Source organism: Rutidosis leptorrhynchoides, chromosome 5 (genome assembly GCF_046630445.1).
Source record: "Rutidosis leptorrhynchoides isolate AG116_Rl617_1_P2 chromosome 5, CSIRO_AGI_Rlap_v1, whole genome shotgun sequence".
NCBI classification, from domain to species: Eukaryota; Viridiplantae; Streptophyta; class Magnoliopsida; order Asterales; family Asteraceae; genus Rutidosis; species Rutidosis leptorrhynchoides.
In genome coordinates this window covers 140,404,988-140,429,969 of record NC_092337.1, presented here as the reverse complement: position 1 = coordinate 140,429,969, position 24,982 = coordinate 140,404,988, and the positions used below count along the sequence as shown (strand labels likewise).

Genomic DNA, 24,982 nt, shown 5'->3' with positions numbered 1-24,982 from the left:
AAATATTAAGTAAACTAACCTTTAAGAGCTCATGCGTTGCATGGCGACTCTTAATCAAACAAACGGGAGACGTACAAGTTATTTTAATTGACGTTATGAAAAAGAGTCGGAAATCTATTCTTGTAGATAAAGGTGTATCCATGCTCATTGTATGTATCGTAATGCCTCAAATCTAAATTACAGAATACTATATTGGTTAATGCAAGCTTCCTCGATATTTTTGATCACTAAATACATCAACTGCTCTCGCTCTTGTTGATGGCCATCAATTAATGCTCCATTACAGGCTTCAATTAGATTATAAGTAGATGCATTAGAAATATGAAACATGGATTTATATGTACATAAGTAGAGACCAAACGTACTACATAATATAATACATAACAACATAATAACATTAAATATTCAAATATGAGCTGATATATTTGTTATCTAATCAATTAGTTATATCCATCTAATTCTTATATATCGAGAAAGAGACCGGACTACTTTTATAAAAATGTAAAAACAAAGAAAAAAATACCAGCCCATATGCTTGGCAGCTAATCCAAATCTGCGCCATGACCAAGAATGTAACATCCCGCGTTTTTCCGTTAAATCTATTTTTAACACTGTCTTTTTTTTTTAAATAATATCTTTCGTTATTTAAATTCGTAGCTTCCGTTGACTAATGTTCATAATATTTCCGTTATTTGGTTATAACATCTCTCGGTTACACTAATGTTTTTAAAATATTCGTTTGGTTAATTCCCGCACCCGCTTTGAAACTTGAGGGACCAAAGTTGCAAGGGGGCCTAACTAGTTGACTAAGTCAACTAGTCAAACCCCACCATCACCACTCATTCACTCTTCACCTCCCACATCTCTTTTCTCTCTAGCAACAAAACCCCATTTTCAACTTCATCAAGGAATCATCATCTAAACCCGAATCAAGAAGCAAACATCAAAACAAATTACATTTTCGTAATCCTCTCTTCATCCTCTAAATTTGGTACCAATTTCATCTCATTTGGGTAACATTTCTAAAACTCTAGATTTCTCTAAATTCGTGTTTTTGACTTGAAATGGTGTTAGTTAGTGTCTATGGCTCGTGTATAACATGAATATATGTTTTGTTTGCTCGATTCGTTGTTTTGAGTAACTAGTTTGAACATTTGAAATGGGTGAGCTAAATCTTTGATTTTGGATGAGTTAATGTTGTTAAATTGTTAAAATTCATGTTTTAATTGTGTTACTAGTATCACTAGCTTCGTTTCGATGCGTAGGTTGATTAAGAAAACTTCAAAAACATGAATATTGATTTTTGTGGATTTTGGTTAGGGTTTGATAGACTTAAAACGAACTTTTTGATGCTTGAATGCCATGAAATGTAGATTGTAAATGTATAGTTGTAACGTATGTTTCATTACCTTCAAAACGGCATATCATATGTGTGAATTGGATTCCCGAAACTTAAAATGCAATTGATGAACTTGAAACTTTGAAAATAAACCTTTATTGATCACTTGACGAGATTTCGGTTATTGTAATTGATGTTTTTGCTTGGTGAAAGGTAGTTAGTTGTATTCCTTGTCAAAAGAGTTTTCCAACGATATAAGATACGTATTCTAAGTGTTTACGGTTTGTGTTTTGTGCTAAATTGAATTTTGGATCAAGACTTGAACAATTGAAACAGCCCAGGTACCAGGCCACGCCTAATGTCGCGGCGCGGCCCTCCTATGTCGCGGCGCAGCCCTCCTATGTCGCGGCGCGGCATTTGCCGTGTTTGGGTTCTGACCTACATGGTCAATATTTAGAAAAATGTTTGCTACGCTACGCACCTCCGATTCACATGTAACTTGTTCTAACATGCTTATATGTGATTAAAAACCTCGGAAAAATAGTTCGGGACCCGACCCGAACGTGTTGACTTTTTCGTTGACTTTGACTTGACCGAGTTTGACTTTTAGTCAAACTTAACCAAACACTTATGCAATCGTTCAAATCTTATTTTATACTTGATTCTTGCATGAAACTTGACAACGTGATTCACATGCTATATTTAATCGAGTCGTAACGAGCCATAGGACTAATTGAACACATTTCGCCCGACCTTGTGTCGTAACCGGTTAATTGATACAACTTACTTGTTTAGGTCAAGGCTAAGCAACTATCATGCACACGTTTACTTTGTGAAGTACTTTTATACTCGTGCACTCGAGGTGAGATCATAGTCCCATCTTTCAACAACTTTTATACTTTTAAATCGTGGGATGAGAAACATATACGGTTTTATACTACCTACTTTTACACTTTGAACACAAGTACGAAAACGAACATTCCACGTACGGGTTTGAACAAAAAGCCTCAATTCAATTATCATTAGTTACACTTACAGGGTGTAAACGTGAACTTATATTATGTGATCACATGGGCCTGACGAGCCTCATTCGGACGGTTCGCTACCGTTAGCGGATGAAATATATTTTCGGGCCTAGTGTATGTTCTAACACTACGCAAAGGGTGCAAAACAGTTAAGTTTGATAATTGGATGCCCGCGATACAAACCACAACTTTGGAATGCAAATGATTTTGATAATCATCTTATATTAAATCTTGTGGTTCAAAAACAACGTTTACAAACACCTATGATTTCACCAACGTTTTTCGTTGACAGTTTTCTATATGTTTCTCAGGTTCATACTTGGCTATTTGATACATGATTCCGCGTACACTCATACTTGCTTGGAGTCAAGCATACATACATACATACATACATACGCTAGTGATAGCACCTTTGGATTCAAACTTTTGTCTACATACTTACGCTATTTATAGAAACCGTGATTTTCAACTAATTATGTCGCAAGTTATTTCATTTATACTTTATACTTTTTGTAAACTTAAACTTGTCGTCGAACGGTTTTGTAAACTAAACTTTGCAAGCATGATACGTTTCAAATGAACGCGACATAATTTTGGTCAAACGAGTCTCATATAGGGACTACAACCACGTAACGGGACCTAAGTAGTCGGCGCCGCCAAATGACGATTTTGTCAGGTCGCCACAAAGAATAGTTTAAATAACAGTTTGATGGATAATAAGTATTATTCTTTATTACTTCGAGATGTCTAATAACTATCTAATCCATTCAAGCAATGTGATGAATAATTATTGTACAGTTTGCATATCATAAATATTATTCTTTATTACTTTGAGATGTCTAATAACTATCTAATCCATTAAAGCAATGTGATGGATAATTTTTAGCCCAAGATTTAAAAAAAAAATATTAACAAACCACTAAAAAAGACATGTAAGAAACTAAAAAAAACGTCACCAACCTTCTGGTATTTCTTCATTCTCATTGATATCATCACTACAGTGATAGGAATCCATGTTATCCTGAAAAAGCAAGTAATATAGAAAAACTTCATCACGAATATAATTTATGAAATAAATGTTTGTGCTAACAGTAATTCTAACTAAATTCACAGACATGTACTTTCAAGATCAAAACCATAAACATTCATATATGCATAATCACAATTAAATAATTAATTATAATCCTTTAGTATAACAAAACAAAAGGCACCATAATCGTGTAAGCATAGTATCACCATAACCGTGTAAGTAAAGTATGTAAGCATTTATAACTAAAAGTATAACTGTGTAAGCATATAGTATGTAAAGTATGATAGATGTGCCTATCAAATTAATCGTATAACTAAAAAATTGTTAATCCATGAGAAAACGTTAAGTGCAATAAAAAGTACATACCCATTTTCAATTCCAAGGCTTCTCACTTTATCACTTGTAGTTTTGTTTTCTCTTGCCACGGTAAACTGGAACATGGTTTAGCATTCATAACTATTATTGTGTAACACTTTATTACTTGTAATCACTTTGTTATTTTGTTTGTGCTAATTAAATGTTGTACTGAAGGTATATTATGATTAGCAAGTAACGATGAGGATATTTAAAATATGTTTATATAATAAAAAGGCAACGATGTTTATGTATAGAAAATTTTAATGATGATGTGTGTACACATGGAGATTAGTTATATGGATTTAAGCTTAAGAGTGTATAGATTTGGAAATAGGTTTACATGAGAATCGATTAGATTCTCTATCTATAATAAAGAAGGTGGTAATTTCGACCCAGTACATGAAATATGTCAACGTGGGTTCTACTTAACAGATAAGCAGTCAAAATGGTACAATATACAAAATTAGCTATGGGCTAAAAGTCTTCTAACGTGTATTCAAGTCTTTTAATTTTCAAAATTTGTCTACTAATTTGTTGAAATGGGACTTACCTTGAGCCAGCTCAGATGAAGGGAGACCTCCAAACCTCATTGAAAATATGGGAATCTGCCATCAAGGAGAACAATTAGCAAGTAAAATAACAAACAATACATTGTAATTGGCACAAATGGAGTAATATAACACTCTACAAAGCTATAGTCCACAAATACAATACATTGTAATTGACACAAATGGAGCATAATAAATATCTACAAAGCTATGGTCCACTAACTATATTGTTCTAGTTACACGAATTATGTGAAATAAATTGTGTTATTTAACATGTCAAATGAGTTCGGGCCAATATACTTAATTTTTTAAATAATTTTTGAGACAAAGATTATGACAGATATTGCTAATTACATTTCTAAAACAAACAAAATTAAAAGATTTGATGTATTCCAAGTTAATATTTTTTATTTTACTTGTTTGGACCTCAAATATAAAGCATAACCTACATCGAACCGCAAAGGAATATATGGGCCAAATTGCCACCAGTAATTGAAAAATAAAGTTATAAACAGGAGCAGTTAATTTGCTTACAAAAGAGAGACAAACCTGAATTTGAATATGATGGAAAATCGTGTGTACTTTTACCAAAACAGATTAACGCAGCGGATAGTTAAAATAATAATCTTTTATTATTTTATGAACTAAATTTAACAAGATTAAATTCTCACTTATTTAATGAAACATGCACACGATTAATCTTTCCCAATGATCCAGTTACACCACTAATAATTGTCAAAATATGTAATTCACAAAGTGAGTAAACGATATACCTTTCTTGAAGAAACTGATTGAGACGGAGAGAAACTTACGATCAAAAGTATGATCGTCTCTTTGGATAGCTCACACTACACTTCAAACAACGTCAATGGATGCTAGTCCAAACCCAAGTAATAATTAATCAACCTTTGATTAATATTATGAACCAAAATATGTAATATGTGTTTTCTTTTTAGTTCATCGAAAAGCATTAAGATGATTGATTAATTACTCCGTAGTACCATATATAGATATTTTATTTTTATTATTTCACCCTTGAACTCAAATTACAAATATATGTATCATAAAGTCGTATTTAACAAATACTTCAGGGGTATGTTATGTAACTTATATTTAATAATTTGCTTTCATGTGAATAGTAAATTAATTAATTTCGATTCATTTACTATTCATATGAATAGTAAATGAATTAATTTCGATTTACTATTTTGTTACTTGAGTAATATATATACATCATATATATATTTTATTTGACGTCTCGGTGTATATGTGTGTGACCCCGAAGGCTCAAATGGTGTTGGCCATATAGTTATATGTTGTACCTTGCACATTAATCCTACAGACTCCCACTTGTGCATGGCACAACATCAAGTAACTATACAAACAATGGTAAGCGTCTAGCAACACGTCATTGTCCCCAAATTCATGTGAGGGTAGTTTCTCGAAACTGTTTATGGTAAGTGTTAAATGTCATTCGTCCTATTATTTCAGATAACTTTAGTTAAACTTGAGATATGGATCATCGGTCATTCTCATTTGTTTAACAATTTTGTTTCTCGATCTTAGAACTGAATTAGATCACCAAATTAATTAAGTATCATCTTAATTACATCTGGGTGCGGCCACACAAATATCTTATTCATTCATCGAGGAGCTCAAAAGTATCTAACTCCAAACATTTCGGAGGAACAAATCCTATATTGCATACACGTGTCTATCATGAGCTTTACATTATACCCAATAATGGCCTTTATAACAGCCTTATTCATGACAACGTTTAACCATATCAAAGTACAATGCTACACTCATCAAGATGGGCGTGCATCTCAAGTCTAAGGACACAAAGACATAATTACTAAAAGATTCACTACTGACTACGATCCATGTAGTGACATCTCATGGTTGGGTCATTCCAATATTCTTCATCAATGAATACATATGAAATTTGGTCTCAACAAGTTAACTATTTATCATCAATAAATATAACCAAAACTTCATATTAATCTTAATTCATGTTATTCCCATAACATGATTGATTATGGAGATTTTGAATAATCAACAATTACTCATGGATTAAACATGCTAATATAGAACACAATGATATATATGAAAACGATCATACCATCAATATATCAATTCATTATGATAAAACTGTTTAATGTTCCAAAAATATCCAAATACTAAATTACAAATTAAAAATATCAGCAGCATAACGAAGTCCAATACTACTAGCATGATCATCATGCTTGTTGTGTGTCATGGGCTTCATGAACGGGTCAGCCACATTATCATATGTATGAACCTTTAGAATACTAATATCATTCCTCTCAACGACTTCTTGAATGTAGTCAAACTTTCGAAGAATGTGTCTGCTACCTTTACGTACACGTGATTCTTTCGCAAGTATAATAGCACTTGAATTATCACAGTACATTTCCATAGGGGATTCAATGCTGGGAACTACTCCGAGTTCAGCAATAAACTTCCTTATCCAGACAGCTTCTTGAGCAGCTTCTGAGGAAGCAATGTATTCTGCTTCCGTTGTAGACTGTGCAACTGTGCTCTGCTTTGAGCTTCTCCAATCAACTGCCCCGCCATTCATGACAAAGACATACCCTGACTGGGATTGGGAATCATCTCGATCAGTTTGGAAACTAGCATCTGTATAACATCTAATACTCAACTCTTCTTCCAAACCACCGTAAACCAAGAACATATCTTTAGTTCTCCGCAAATATTTAAGAATGCTCTTAACAGCAATCCAATGTTCTTCACCTGGATTCTGTTGATAATGACTCGTCAAACTCAAAGCTAACGAGACATCAGGTCTAGTACATAACATGGCATACATAATGGATCCTATAGCCGAAGCATACGGAACACATTTCATTCGTCTTATCTCATCAGGTGTGATAGCACTTTGAGACTTGCTCAAGGTTATGCCCTTTTGCATGGGCAATGCTCCGCGCTTGGAGTTTTACATGTTAAATCTTCTCAAGATTTTGTCAATGTATGTACTTTGACTCAAACCAATAAGCCTTTTGGATCTATTTCTATAGATCCTGATTCCAAGAATATACTTAGCTTCTCCAAGATCTTTCATGGAAAAACATTTTCCAAGCCAAGATTTGACATCTTGCAAAGTTGGAATGTCATTTCCAATAAGTAGTATGTCATCAACATACAAGATCAAGAAGACAACTTTAATCCCACTAGCTCTAATGTAAACACAGGGCTCATCTTGGTTTTGAGAAAAACCAAACTCTTTGATTTTCTGATCAAACTTAAGATTCCAGCTCCTGGATGCTTGCTTTAATCCATAAATAGATTTTAGAAGCTTGCATACTTTAGTAGGATGCTTAGGATTCACAAACTCTTTCGGCTGAACCATATATACGTCCTCGCTTAGGTCGCCATTTAGGAAAGCAGTTTTGACATCCATTTGCCATATTTCATAATCATGAAAAGCAGCTATGGCAATAAGTATCCTAATTGATTTAATGCTCGCGACTGGTGAATAAGTTTCCTCATAATCAATTCCTTGAGTTTTAGTATAACCTTTTGCCACCAATCGAGCCTTAAAAGTGTTTACATTACCGTCCATGTCAGCCTTCTTCTTAAAGACCCATTTACTGCCCACTGTCTTGCAATTGGGTGGAAGATCAATCAAGTCCCATACTTGATTATCTTTCATGGACTGCATCTCTGCCTTCATAGCATCTCCCCATTTGTCAGATTGTGGATCTGACATGGCTTCACCATAGCTAGAGGGTTCATCATAATCCACTAGATGAGGTACATCTTAATTAATCAGAAGATTTAACCTCTCAGGTTGATGAAGAGTTCTACTAGATCTACGAAGTATAGGTACAACACGTTCTGGCTCACCAACAGTGTGTCCAGCTTCAACGTGCGGTTGGCTAGTGCCTTCAGAAGGTATGTTACTTTGTGATTCTTGAATTTCCTCAAGATCTACTTTACTCCCACTGACTTCTTGTAAGAGAAGATCTCTTTCAAAGAATTCAGCAAACCGAGCAGTAAACACTTTGTTTTCAGCTTGGTAGTAAAAGTAGTAACCCATTGTTTCCTTTGGGTATCCCACAAAGTGACATTTGATACCTCTGGGTTCTAACTTGTTTGAAGTGTCACGTTTCACATACGCTTCACAACCCCAGACTTTCAAATAAGACAACTTAGGACTCTTTCCATGCCATAACTCATATGGTGTCTTATCTACCTTCTTGGTTGGAACCATATTGAGTATGCGTGCAGCAGACTCTAATGCATAACCCTAAAAAGACATCGGTAGAGTAGTTAGACTCATCATAGATCGAACCATATCAAGTAAAGTTCGATTCCTCCACTCCGACACACCATTGTGCTGTGGTGTATAAGGTGGAGTGAATTGTGAGACAATCCCACAATTCTTTAGGTGGTCCAAAAACTCTTGACTCATATATTCCCCTCCCTGATCAGAACGAAGGGTTTTAATGGTCTTTCCAAGTTGATTCTCTACTTCATTTTGGAAGATTTTGAACGTTTCAAAAACTTCATGTTTATGTTTCAGCAAGTAAACATAACCATATCTACTATAATCATCAGTAAATGTAACGAAGTATGTTTCACCATTTCTAGACATAGTTCTAAAAGGGCCACATACATCAGTATGTATTAGTCCTAAAAGATATTTAGCTCTTTCACCTAAACCGGAGAAAGGAGCCTTTGTCATCTTTCCACATAAACATGACTCGCATACATCAAATGACTCAGAGCCAGTTGATTCCAAAATCCCATCAGATTGGAGTTTTGAAATGCGTTGTTTGTTTATATGACCAAGACGACAATGCCATAGATAGGTATTATTCAAGTCTTTCTTGACTCGTTTGGTAGTACATGTATATACAGAATTATTATTTGAAATTACACCATGCATATCAATTTCAAAAATACCATCACGTGGAATAGCATTAAAATAAAATACATTATTCTTAGAAACTGAAATACCAAAGTGCGTAAATGTAAGTTCAAAACCAACATTTTTCAAAAGAGAAACTGAAATTACATTGCTCGTAATACTAGGAGCATAATGACATTGTTCCATCAAAACAATAAGACCACTAGTTAAAGTAAGCTCATAGGTGCCAATAGCTTCAACAGCAGCTCGAGCCCCATTGCCCACTCTTAAGTCTAGTGTGTCTTTCTTCAGTCTCTTACTTCTTCTCATTCCCTGCATATTGTTACAGATGTGAGTACCACAACCAGTATCAAAAATCCAGGAATCACTAGAAAAAGTATATAACTGTATATGAAATATACCTGATTTGCTGGTCTGGCCAGCTTTGCCTTTTCTCAACTCAGATAGGTAGGAATGACAGTTCCTCCTCCAGTGGCCAACCTTTCCACAGTGGAAACATTCGGCGTCTTTCGCTGGGTTTTCTTTCTTGGGAGGTGGTGGAATCTTTTTCTTAGCAATTGACTTGCCTTTTCCTTTTCCCCAAGTTTTCGTCTTATTCTGTTTCACCCTACCTTCCCTAATCATAAGGACACCTGGATTGGAAACCTTATATGGAATATACTGTTCAGCAGTTTTGAGCATCGAGTGCACCTCTGCCAGAGATTTCTCCCAACCTTGCATATTGTAATTCATCACAAATTGGTGATACGATTTTGGTAGTGAAACCAAAACCGTGTTCACGGCCAAGTTAGGCGGCAAGGTAGTTCCAAGTTTTTCCAATCGGTCAATGTAGCTTTTCATTTTTAAGACATGAGAGCTCACTGATTGACCCTCCTCCATTTTGCATGTTTGAAGAAGCTTATAAGTTTCATATAACTCTTGACTAGCCTGTTTCTGAAACATATTTTTCAGCTCAGTCATCATATCATATGCTGTACGATCTTTCATTTCCTTTTGGAGGTCAGAAGTCATACTAGCAAGCATGATTAAAGCTATCTTCTCTTGCTCATCAAACAACTTCTGATAAGCATTCTTTTGAGCAGCAGTAGCTGTCTCAGGAGGAGCTTCGGGTAAGGGTTCTTCAATTTTGTTCAACTTCCCTTCAAATTTGAGAACAATTCTCAGGTTGCGGTGCCAATCGAGGAAGTTTGAACCATTGAGTTTCTCCTTCTCCAACAAAGAACGGAGGTTGATTTGGTTTACGTTTTGATTGTTTGACATCTACAAGAGAACAAGATTCAATTTTAGTATTTTCGATATTGTACTTTAATAAATTAATTACCCAAGTTTTAATATATTTAAAAACAATTAATTTACGAAAGCCTAAGATCCACATAGAGGTTCCATAACTACATCTGTTGATCAGCTAGCAGTTATAGAGTCTACTGGTAGGTAGCGAGTACCAATTGCATCACAAATGCAACTCTTAGATCTTTATGGGACCTTGAGATATGTGTAGTCTAACAAACCACTATTATCTATTGGCATGTTTGTCCCATCCTTGCCTCGAACTCAGGTCTCACCGTGAATACGATTAAGTCGTCCAATTTGGAAACAGTGGAAATTCAGCCTAGTCTCACTCGTAACTGAAAATCCACCTCGTGGCTATAATTCGATTAGGTCTCACCGTAATCAAAAAATAACGAGGAGTGTTTGCAAGCTCATTGGATGGCATGACTTAAATTTGACGGGTATTTTAAAAATGTTTGTGTTAACGAATAATGCATGCACACAAGATTCGCTACAATTTGTTAAAAAAAACATTTTAACCAATTTTATATATGTCGATTGTGTTTATGCGTCAAGTTTGTTATTTTATTTTATATAAAAAAATAACAAATACACATTGTGTATCATTTTAAAACATTTTTAAAAGATTTCGCTCATATATATTATTTGAGTTTCAAAAAAAATATTTAACTTTAAACTCGTTAGAGTTTAACTTTTTAAAATCATCAATTTTAACCTTTGAAACTCGTTACTAGTTTTATTTAATGTTTTCATCAAAAACATTTAGCATATATTATAATCAACAATTAAATATAAATGCGTAAAAATAAAACACAACTATACCATGCATCACACATACATAGCCTAGCCCAAAAATCCTATGCTTGATCCCATGAGCCGACATGGGATCAAGAGGTCAAACTAAGGGTAATATCGTAGCTCCCACTTGATTCAAGAATCGAGTGAAAACTTGACAAACGCCATTGTTGTCAACTTGACCTGTTCGCCATCTTCTAAGCCAAAAGCATGTTGTATTTTATCTTCAATCTTCATCTTGTTACATTTATTTAAATTTGAAAATACAACTAAACTAGTACTTTTACAAATTGAAATAAACTTAAATACAATACTATGAAAATGGAAAATAAATATAATACAACTTTGGCTTCAAAATGGCCTTCCTAATAAATAATCAACATGACATAATATTGCCGTAATCAACAATTACAACAATCATACATAGGTCGGGGCATTATGGGCAATGTGTGCAATCACAATTTTAATAACTACATTATTAAAACTTAAATATGGCTTGTCCATGGTTACAATGCATGTGTATAACCATGGAATAAAACAATCAACAATTATAATAAATATTCAAGCCATAACAATTAAATCTACAATTTAAAATAGTGATATTCTTTCAATCATATTTGTGCGTCATGAGGTTAAGTCTAGATCAACCGAGTTGACTTTAAAAACCAAAAAGGTTTCGACTTTCACCAATATACCACAAAGCTAAATCTAAAGAATAGTCACACGACAATTAAGATGGTGTAAAAGCGGCTCGGATACCACTGATGGAATATCGTGTGTACTTTTACCAAAACAGATTAACGCAGCGGATAGTTAAAATAATAATCTTTTATTATTTTATGAACTAAATTTAACAAGATTAAATTCTCACTTATTTAATGAAACATGCACACGATTAATCTTTCCCAATGATCCAGTTACACCACTAATAATTGTCAAAATATGTAATTCACAAAGTGAGTAAACGATATACCTTTCTTGAAGAAACTGATTGAGACGGAGAGAAACTTACGATCAAAAGTATGATCGTCTCTTTGGATAGCCCACACTACACTTCAAACAACGTCAATGGATGCTAGTCCAAACCCAAGTAATAATTAATCAACCTTTGATTAATATTATGAACCAAAATATGTAATATGTGTTTTCTTTTTAGTTCATCGAAAAGCATTAAGATGATTGATTAATTACTCCGTAGTACCATATATAGATATTTTATTTTTATTATTTCACCCTTGAACTCAAATTACAAATATATGTATCATAAAGTCGTATTTAACAAATACTTCAGGGGTATGTTATGTAACTTATATTTAATAATTTCTATCATGTCGCTTTCATGTGAATAGTAAATTAATTAATTTCGATTCATTTACTATTCATATGAATAGTAAATGAATTAATTTCGATTTACTATTTTGTTACTTGAGTAATATATATACATCATATATATATTTTATTTGACGTCTCGGTGTATATGTGTGTGACCCCGAAGGCTCAAATGGTGTTGGCCATATAGTTATATGTTGTACCTTGCACATTAATCCTACAGAATAAGTGCCACATGCTTTATTAAACATTTAGTTAACAAATTCGAAGAGTTCGGAACGATAAAAAAACAGAAAGACCAGAAACGTTTAGGCCCAAACCGCCACACACCACCACGAGACACAAGAACCATAAAAAAACAGAAAGACCAATAGACGGATACATTTGCAGCTTCAAGCTTTGTTAAACATTTAGTTAACAAATTCAAAGAGTTCGCAACAAAAAGTACGAAAAATTTGAAGAAAAAAATATAAAATAAGCATACCTTCACCACTGGAACTTGCAAAAGTTGATGAACTAACAGGTTCTCTGATGAGCAATGAGGAGAAGTATGCGTGAAAGACGTAGTAACACAACTACTATGAGCCTGCAAGAAACCAACAGAGGAAGCACCAGCAACTGCAAACACACAAAAAAAAAACATAATAAAATAAAAGTAACTCAGAATAAATATAAACAAAACCCATAATTACCCATAACAGAAACACCAAAGGTCTCAAAAACATAAAGTATTACACAATCGGGTAAGCAATCAAGAGAACTTTGTGAAAAAGATATAGTCACACAACTATGATCCCAAAAGACTTTTTAGCGGGCGTTCTTTGCCTTTTAGGTGGGTTTACATATCCCTTACCACTTCACCAATAGCTATAGAGGAACAAACGACATCTAGAACCTTCCACTGCCTTTTCTTATGCATCATTATAATGCAGAATACATAAAGTAACTAAACAAATTGACATTTCTATTCATCCAAATATGAAAAATTCAATAAATAAATAAATAAAACATCTTGAATCTACATGACAGTCCTAAACTGGAACCATGTGCGTTCTTAATTGTATGATTTTAGAAATAAAAAAAAAAACGTTTAGACATACATGTTGAAGAATCGTATTACAATCTGTTTCTATGTAACCTTTCTGAAATACTCAGTGTCACAGAACCATAAAAGCAGAGATGAAATCAATGATTCTTTGAATTGAATGATTGTTCTGAATTGGCTTGATATCCTTTGAATCGAGCCTTTCTGAAATCCTGGATGCCGCAAAACCCTAAAATCATAGATGAAATCAATGGTTGAAATTGGGGATCGACAATCGCTCCATATTTGAGAGATCCCACCGTGAACAATTGTTAATCAGTTTCCAGTGATTAATACATAGTTTTAATCAGGAAATTGAATCTGATTTTAGGGGGTGTGAGGCGAGATCACAAAAATTAACATTGAGGGAGGAATTTGTGATGACACGGGAATTTCCGACCAAATTTAAACTTAATCTTTACATAATAAATCCCGACGATTCACGAACATGTGTTTATAAATAAACATGAATATATAAATGTATATGTGTATATGATAAAATGAAAACAATAAAATATAATTTAAACCTTAGGGTTAAATATATAAAATAAGAAACAAAATAAGTAAGTTGTAATTTAAAATGAATTTACGTATAAATATATGTAATATTATATGTATATTGTAATATGTATATAGTGCATAAATATTAAATTATATATTATAAAATTTGTAAACATTACACTACATAAGTAATAAATTGTAATATTAATACATAAAATGTAATCACAAATTAAAATATAGTTGTTATGATAATAGTATTACTTTCATTATCATTAAATTTTTTTATATTATTAGAAAATAATACAATTTACTAATTGTATCATTAGGAATAATATTACTATCATTCTTATAAATTATTATTAACAAACTTATTAAAAAGTAACGTGTTGGTTATTATTAATATCCTCATATTACTATCATTATTTTTTTTATTTATTATTATAGGTAATTTTACTAATAATAATTAATATTATAGTTATTAAGTAGTATTAATATAATTATCATTATATTATTACTTTTATTATCATTTATAAAATTATATTAAGAGTAATATTAATACATTTATATAAAAAGATTAATTATAATTAATGTTATACGGTTATAACTATATATTTACTAAGTTAGATTATATAAAGAACAGTTATATAGATATATTGATACTTATATAGATATATAACAGATAAAACTCGTAATCATTCATTCCTACCTGCTTAAATTGTTTTCTTCCTCCTTGTCGTTTTTTTTTCTTTCTGCTCATGTGGATGTGTCGACACACCCAATTCACATACAGAAATCTATCAGATAACACAATCAACTACCACTATCATTATCAATTTACGACTGCCGTTCGAGAATTAAAGCAGAAACTCATTAAACCAAACCTCGTTCCCCGTTAGAATAAGGTGAGAATCAAAAACATAATTTTCGTTTTAATCTTAAAGATTTAAAAATGCAGAAGTGTTCTGGATCGTGTAATGAATCTTCCTGTAGATTTACAAGTTTTAATTTATCAAATTGGTTAGTAATTTTGAAAGTCAAGGTACCGAATGAAAAAGTCAAACAGTCCTTTTTTTGTAAAATTCGAATTCGTGTTTAGCTTTTAGGATCAATTGATAATTTCAATAGATTATAGGTGTAATATGAAACTTAATTCGTGTTATAAACTTCGTCCAAAACGTGATAAATCTCAAAATCTATATTTTTTTTGTACAGCAGCGACGAGCATCAATGAATTAGTTTCTGTTTTCTTTAAAAAAATTTCTTTTGTCTAGTAATTTAAATTCACACAAATTAAATTGAGTTTTATTTCTGTTACAATTTATAAAAACCATTTCAAAGTTTGTGGATTGATTTGTGTCTGGGCCGACTGAATCTTGGGGAAGAAGAAGGCACTGTTTTTTCATACGGGTTTTATTTTATTTTACCTGGGTATTAAACGAGAAAACAGATACGGAGTAGTGGTTTGGGGATATTTCGGGTTTACGAGAGGTCGAGGGTTCAATCCTTGCTTGTGGCAGTTTTCTTTTTAAGGAGTTCTTAAGGTAATTTCCATTTTTTTTTTCTTTCTAATTTTGATATTGTTATTATTATTCTTATTATTGTATTATTATCATTATTCTTTTATTATAATTAATATAAGTATTATAGGTATTAGTATTATTATTATTATTATTAGTATAATTATAATTATAAGTGGTGTAATCTTGATTATTATTACTATTATTATTAATCTTATAAGTATTATTAATGTAATTATTCTTGTTAGGTAGTATCATTATAGTTATCTTAGCAAGATTAATAAAAAGTGCTATTAATAAAATTCATAGAATTATTATTGATATCATTAACAAAGGTATTAATATTATCATTATAACTAAAAGTACCATTATTTTAATTTACAATTGTACTAAAACGAGTATGATCATTATTAGTATTGCTAAAATTATTAATTATCGTTATCATTACCACCATTAACATTATAATTAACATTTGTACAATTATTATAAATATCATTATCATTAATAGAATAATTAACATTATTATCTTTACTAATAATAATAAGTATTATAATAATTAACATTTTTACCACTATTGATATTATTTTGATATTTTTATAACTACTACTATTAATATACAAAAGATATATATTTATATATATATATATTAAAAATATATTTAATACATATAACATAACGAAAATTAATATTTTTATATATAACAAAAATGAATATATATTAATAATGAAATATATATGTTACAAATATAAAAATTTGATCATTAATAATAATGTATATGTATATATATATATATATATCTATATATATATATATATATATATATATATATATATATATATATATATATATATATATATATATATATAATTATCCGATTACAAGTAGATGTATTAATATATATATATATATATATATATATATATATATATATATATATATATATATATATATATATATATATATACGAATGATATAGGTTCGTGAATCCGAGGCCAACCCTGCATTATTCAATGTCGTAATATGTATTTTTACTACAAAATACATTAGGTGAGTTTCATTTGCCTTTTTACCCTTTATATTTTTGGGCTGAGAATATATGCGCAACTTTTATAACTGTTTTACGAAATAGACACAAGTAATCGAAATTACATTCTATGGTTGAATGATCGAAACTGAATATGCCCCTTTTAGTCTGGTAATCTAAGAATTAGGGAACAGACACCCTAATTGACGCGAACTCTAAAGATAGATCTATCGGGCCCAACAAGCCCCATCCAAAGTATCGGATGCTTTAGTACTTCGAAATTTATATCATGTCCGATGGAGGATCCCGGAATGATTGGGATATTCTTATATACATATTGTGAATGTCGGTTACCAGGTGTTCAATCCATATGAATGATATTTTTTGTCTCTATGCATGGGACGTATGTTTATGAGAAATGGAAATATGAAATCTTGTGGTCTATTAAACTTATGAAATGATTATTTATGTTAAACTAATGAACTCACCAACCTTTTAGTTGATACTTGAAAGCATGTTTATTCTCAGGTACGAAAGAAATCTTCCGCTGTACATTTGCTCATTTTAAAGATATTACTTAGAGTCATTCATGTCATATTACATAAGCCGTTGCATTCGAGTCGTCAAGTTCATCAGAATTATTATTAAGTCAATTATAGTTAAATATATTATGAAATGGTATGCATGCCGTTAACTTTCGATGTAATAAAAGATTATATTTTCAAAAACGAATGCAATGTTTGTAAAATGTATCATATAGAGGTCAAGTACCTCGCGATGTAATCAACTGTTGTGAATCGTTTATAATCGATATGGACTTCGTTCGGATGGATTAGGACGGGTCCTTTCAGTTGGTATCAGAGCGGTGGTCTTAGCGAACCAGGTCTGCAATAGTGTGTCTAACTGATAAGTCGTTAGGATGCATTAGTGAGTCTGGACTTTGACCGTGTCTGCATGTCAAAAGTTTTGCTTATCTTTTCGTGTTGAAAATTACTTGCTTATCACTCTTAGAGAATCACTTGCTTATCATCCTTATTCTAGACACATCTTATTGCATTGATTGCATGATTAGTGTATGGACAAAAATTCATATCTTAGCATATCTGCTAATTCATATCTTAGTGTATCTATTATTGTAAACTTTGCCTGACATTTTCTGTAGATTCCTCCGTAACTTATGGGATTTTAGTATTATATATGCATATGTAAATTATGTATTACAGGGTACTAATCTACATTCTATAATCTATTTCTTATCGAAAATCCTTCTTCCAATCGTACGAGATGAATCCCTCAACCAGTTTGAATTTCTCGGATTCCGACAGATATTCCGATATGGAGTTCCACCTATCAGCGTCACCGGAATGAATCAACCAATCAGTCATCCCCAATTCATTTGATGAGTTCGTAGTCGACTTAAATAATGGAGACGCGAAGAAGGCGATCCCTTCCACCAACCGAATTCACCTCTTGACAAAGAACCTGAAGCGTTTACCAGCGAACCTGTTCGAGACACCATTTTCAGTCTCATTTCCAGGGCAACTCGACAAGATTATATTCTATCCACAATTCTGAACCTTATTCATCCGCTCGTTCCGACCGACAATCATCCTGGAGTAATAAGTCAACGAACTTCGCGCTCAAATAATCAATTCGGAGAATATGGTGCAAAATGTACCAGTTTCAACAACATCACCGGCAACAACAGTACCATCAGTAACAGCATCCGTACCATCAACAATCTGTAGTGACCCGAACTTTTCCATGTTTATATATATTAATTGAGATTGATATTTACATGATTAAATGTTTCCAACATGTTAAGCAATCAAACTTGTTAAGACTTGATTAATTGAAATATATTTCATATAGACAATTGACCACCCAAGTTGACCGGTGATTCACGAACGTTAAAACTTGTAAAAACTATATGATGACATATATATGGATATATATATAGTTAACATGATACTATGATAAGTAAACATATCATTAAGTATATTAACAATGAACTACATATGTAAAAACAAGACTACTAACTTAATGATTTTTAAACGAGACATATATGTAACGATTATCGTTGTAAAGACATTTAATGTATATATATCATATTAAGAGATATTCATACATGATAATATCATGATAATATAATAATTTAAAATCTCATTTGATATTATAAACATTGGGTTAACAACATTTAACAAGATCGTTAACCTAAAGGTTTCAAAACAACACTTACATGTAACGACTAACGATGACTTAACGACTCAGTTAAAATGTATATACATGTAGTGTTTTAATATGTATTCATACACTTTTGAAAGACTTCAAGACACTTATCAAAATACTTCTACTTAACAAAAATGCTTACAATTACATCCTCGTTCAGTTTCATCAACAATTCTACTCGTATGCACCCGTATTCGTACTCGTACAATACACAGCTTTTAGATGTATGTACTATTGGTATATACACTCCAATGATTAGCTCTTAGCAGCCCATGTGAGTCACCTAACACATGTGGGAACCATCATTTGGCAACTAGCATGAAATATCTCATAAAATTACAAAAATATGAGTAATCATTCATGACTTATTTACATGAAAACAAAATTACATATCCTTTATATCTAATCCATACACCAACGAACAAAAACACCTACAAATACTTTCATTCTTCAATTTTCTTCATCTAATTGATCTCTCTCAAGTTCTATCTTCAAGTTCTAAGTGTTCTTCATAAATTCCAAAAGTTCTAGTTTCATAAAATCAAGAATACTTCCAAGATTGCAAGTTTACTTCCAAGTTTTCTAAATCCATTCCAAGTAATCATCCAAGATCAAGAAACCTTTGTTACTTACAGTAGGTTATATTTCTAATACAAGGTAATAATCATATTCAAACTTTAATTCAATTTCTATAACTATAACAATCTTATTTCGAGTGGAAATATTACTTGAAATTGTTTTCGTGTCATGATTCTGCTTCAAGAACTTTCAAGCCATCCAAGGATCCTTTGAAGCTAGATCTAATTTTATCATTTCCAATAGGTTTATCCAAGGAACTTGAGGTAGTAATGATGTTCATAACATCATTCGATTCATACATATAAAGCTATCTTATTCGAAGGTTTAAACTTGTAATCACTAGAACATAGTTTAGTTAATTCTAAACTTGTTCGCAAATAAAAGTTAATCCTTCTAACTTGACTTCTAAAATAAACTAAACACATGTTCTATATCTATATGATATGCTAACTTAATGATTTAAAACCTGGAAACACGAAAAACACCGTAAAATCGGATTTACACCGTCGTAGTAACACCGCGGGCTGTTTTGTTTTAGTTAATTAAAAACTATGATAAACTTTGATTTAAAAGTTGTTATTCTGAGAAAATGATTTTTATTATGAACATGAAACTATATCCAAAAATTATGGTTAAACTCAAAGTGGAAGTATGTTTTCTAAAATGGTCATCTAGACGTCGTTCTTTCGACTGAAATGACTACCTTTACAAAAACGACTTGTAACTTATTTTTCTGACTATAAACCTATACTTTTTCTGTTTAGATTCATAAAATATAGTTCAATATGAAACCATAACAATTTGATTCACTCACAACGGATTTAAAATGAAGAAGTTATGGGTAAAACAAGATTGGATAATTTTTCTCATTTTAGCTACGTGAAAATTGGTAACAAATATATTCCAACCATAACTTAATCAACTTGTATTGTATATTATGTAATCTTGAGATACCATAGACACGTATACAATGTTTCGACCTATCATGTCGACACATCTATATATATTTCGGAACAACCATAGACACTCTATATGTGAATGTTGGAGTTAGCTATACAGGGTTGAGGTTGATTCCAAAATATATATAGTTTGAGGTTTGATCAATACTGAGATACGTATACACTGGGTCGTGGATTGATTCAAGATAATATTTATCGATTTATTTCTGTACATCTAACTGTGGACAACTAGTTGTAGGTTACTAACGAGGATAACTGACTTAATAAACTTAAAACATAAAAATATATTAAAAGTGTTGTAAATATATTTTGAACATACTTTGATATATATGTATATATTGTTATAGGTTCGTGAATCAACCAGTGGCCAAGTCTTACTTCCCGATGAAGTAAAAATCTGTGAAAGTGAGTTATAGTCCCACTTTTAAAATCTAATATTTTTGGGATGAGAATACATGCAGGTTTTATAAATGATTTACAAAATAGACACAAGTACGTGAAACTACATTCTATGGTTGAATTATCGAAATCGAATATGCCCCTTTTTATTAAGTCTGGTAATCTAAGAATTAGGGAACAGACACCCTAATTGACGCGAATCCTAAAGATAGATCTATTGGGCCTAACAAACCCCATCCAAAGTACCGGATGCTTTAGTACTTCGAAATTTATATCATATCCGAAGGGTGTCCCGGAATGATGGGGATATTCTTATATATGCATCTTGTTAATGTCGGTTACCAGGTGTTCACCATATGAATGACTTTTATCTCTATGTATGGGATGTGTATTGAAATATGAAATCTTGTGGTCTATTATTATGATTTGATATATATAGGTTAAACCTATAACTCACCAACATTTTTGTTGACGTTTTAAGCATGTTTATTCTCAGGTGATTATTAAGAGCTTCCGCTGTCGCATACTTAAATAAGGACGAGATTTGGAGTCCATGCTTGTATGATATTGTGTAAAAACTGCATTCAAGAAACTTATTTTGTTGTAACATATTTGTATTGTAAACCATTATGTAATGGTCGTGTGTAAATAGGATATTTTAGATTATCATTATTTGATAATCTACGTAAAGCTTTTTAAACCTTTATTGATGAAATAAAGGTTATGGTTTGTTTTAAAATGAATGCAGTCTTTGAAAAACGTCTCATATAGAGGTCAAAACCTCGCAACGAAATCAATTAATATGGAACGTTTTTAATCAATAAGAATGGGACATTTCACAATCCATGCCTCAACATCTTATTCTGTACCTCAAGTATAATCATCGTTCTACGTATCGTTCTACATCAATTATCTTCGTCCGGAATGGCGATTATGTAATCTCTAATGTTTTAGAGATTATATATTCTTATTCTAACGATAAATCAAATGAGTTTAATATCATATTAACTCATTAAATCCATGATTACATTTGAAGAAAATATATATGTATATATGTTTTCATAAAGATTGTAATTAAAAATTCTTTTGTACAAACTGTTAATGGTGAAAATATTTTAACGGGTAGGTAATACCCGAGAAATATTTAGATTTCACATTAATAAATTACACTGTACATTCTTCAAATCTGATTCAACGATTATTTACTATCCTAATTACATCCACAGACATACAAATTCGTTCATCACAGAATAACCATTTTCATTCAATTTCATATTTGGATTTTGATCTATCAGAATCCAACAAGTGGCATAATGAAGAAAACATTTGACAAAATAAAATTTATTAGAAACAAACAAATTAACTATGAGAAACTTTGTTAAGAATCCACGCTAACTGTTCCTAGCTAATTGTTCCTAGCTAACTGATTACATTTTATTTATCGCAATTTAATTATCGCAATTTACATTCTCGTAATTTTATTTATCGTCATTTATTTTCTGTTATTTACTTTACGCACTTTATTTATCGTCATTTAATTTCTGTTATTTATTTTAAGTACTTTAAATATCGGGATACGTATACAATGTTTTGACATATCATATCGACCCATCTATATATATTATTTGGGACAACCATAGACACTCTATATGCAGTAATGATCGAGTTCTCTATACAGGGTTGAGGTTGATTCTTAAATAATATATATACTTTGAGTTGTGATCGAGTCTGAGACGTATACGGGTCAAGACACGTATTAATTAATTCGAATATTATATATTAAACTATATATGAATTATTGGATTGTTAACTGTGGACTAATAACATTGGACAATTAAAATGAATTAAAATATTGATTATAACATATGAAACTAAACGATTCTTCAAGTTTGCCACTTGATTTCATCTTAAACCTCATTTGTATCCTGACAATTATAATCCGCGTTCAAACCTTTCATGATTCTTGAAAACACCTCAATCGAGAAGATGAATCAACCGCACTTCATCTACGGGAGAAAAGATTGATGCATTTAGTTATGCATCTGAAAAACTCTCAGAAACTGAGTAAACGTTTAACACATAGTTGTGCTAATTCCTTTAGTGTTATTATTACCCAAAATAACTTTGCATTCCCTTTCCAAATTAGCAAATTTTGTCACAGCTCCAACAAATCAACTTTGACTTTTCGTTCGAAACAACCTTATTATAACCTTGATATATATATGTGCGCTCTTCTATTATTACCGGGGAACCTTTTATATTCCACCATATTACCATCAGCGTTTAATCATCTAAAAACACAATTTTCCTGAAACCACCTCGGATTAATAACCGATGATTCAGATATCATAGCATTAAATACAGAGGAAACAGGAAAAAATGGTAGATGGTCTAAACGACCAAAAGTTTGATGATAAAGAAAGGAGTGTTAGGAACGCTCGATAGAAAATTAGGTATTGAAAAACAGATTGAGCTACCCATAAAGGAGACCAAGGACAAATACAAGGACCAAACCCTATATTCAAAGGATTCAGGTAATTCTGGATCCGTTGAAATCTTTAGAGAATATCTTGCTCCGAAATCATGTTAAAATCTTGCGGAAAATCTTTTTCCATCAACCATCGAACTTAGAAATTCCAAAATATCATCATCAATATCTTCGATATTTCTGAGAATATTTTCATAAATATTCTCGTCCGAAATTATATACCTCTTCGTGCTTCCTGTGTATCATTATATTGGAAACATTCAAGAGAAAATTTAGTGCCGAAAAGCAGATTATGCGAAACTATGAAGAAAGCCGTGGACAAATCACAAAGAATAAGTTTGACTTCAAAGAATCTAAATGATTCAATGTCTGCTAAAGTCTTTAGTGAATATCTTGCTCTTTACTCTAAACCCTTGCAGACAATAGTCTCTATCATTCTCTGATCTTAGATATTCAAAGATATTATCGTATCTTTTATTATAAATATCCTCCATATTTCTGAAGATATTTTCATAACCATTCTTATCTGAAATCATTAAACTCTTAGTGCTATCAGTGTTGCATCATATAGAAACTGTTAGTTTCTATATTCTGTAAACTTTCGAGCTTAAAATATGAATACTATTGAAGTAATGTTGGGAACTGATGCACGAGTTAGTATAATATAATGACACTTGATCAACGTGATTATATTACATTAAGTCATGCTGAGTTTCTAATGGGACGTGAAAATTCACAGATTTTAACGTCATCATGTACCATGTTACATAACTCTTTCATTCTGTTTAACTTCTGAACATATCAAGAAAATATATTCTTAATAGCTCTATTCTCAGTGATTCTGGTAATTTGACATATCAAATCGTGCTAATACATTCTTTCTTATTTAGAACATGATGTTTATCCGAAATTCCATACTTATGAATTCTGAACCGTTACTCACTTTACCAGAGGTTGAGAGGAGAATAAAAAGGCAAAGAACTCCAAAATATAAGAGAAAATATAAAGCCCAATAACAACACGGAGGTTACAAACCATGGATATTAATACGAATAGAAATATAAAGACACGATAGAATTAAGAATAATATCACCCCAAGGTACTAGTAGGAGTAAACAGATTTTTCTGGTGGAAGATTTAAAAGAAGGATGACAGAAATGATAATTAGGAATATATTAGGGATTCGAACTGGATTAAGCATTTTCACAATCTTTTGGATGTATGAACTAAGAAAGAAAGTATAGGAATGGTGAGAATAATGGAACGGAAGAGCTTAATTTATAATAGAAATATCAGACAGAGTAATCGAGGCAGATCACCGTATTTAATTATAGAGATCTTAATTTCCTTACTCGCCGAAGAATCAAATCTTTTAGATTTCGAAGATTTTCTTTAAATCCCTTGAATTTCGGAATTCAACCCTGACTCTATCAAAAGTTAAGACGAATCTTTACTTCCTATTTCACTCTTTGGTGTTAGTTTCATTTGTACTCTTCGAATAATCGAATTATTTTTATCCATATTACTCAATGATGATAAAACTCAAGTTATCAACTCATATTTGTCATGAAAAC

General features: G+C 31.6%; 1 long non-coding RNA gene across 1 annotated transcript; it reads right to left on the bottom strand.

The window, feature by feature from the left end:
- Nucleotides 1-3,168: 3,168 nt before the first annotated feature.
- Nucleotides 3,169-14,086, bottom strand: LOC139850371 (uncharacterized). The gene is made up of 5 exons (XR_011760009.1): nt 13,729-14,086; nt 13,113-13,246; nt 4,302-4,356; nt 3,761-3,825; nt 3,169-3,385 (listed from the first exon to the last, which is right to left on the bottom strand). It is a non-coding gene; the product is annotated as an uncharacterized lncRNA (long non-coding RNA).
- Between the last annotated feature and the right edge of the window lie 10,896 nt (nt 14,087-24,982).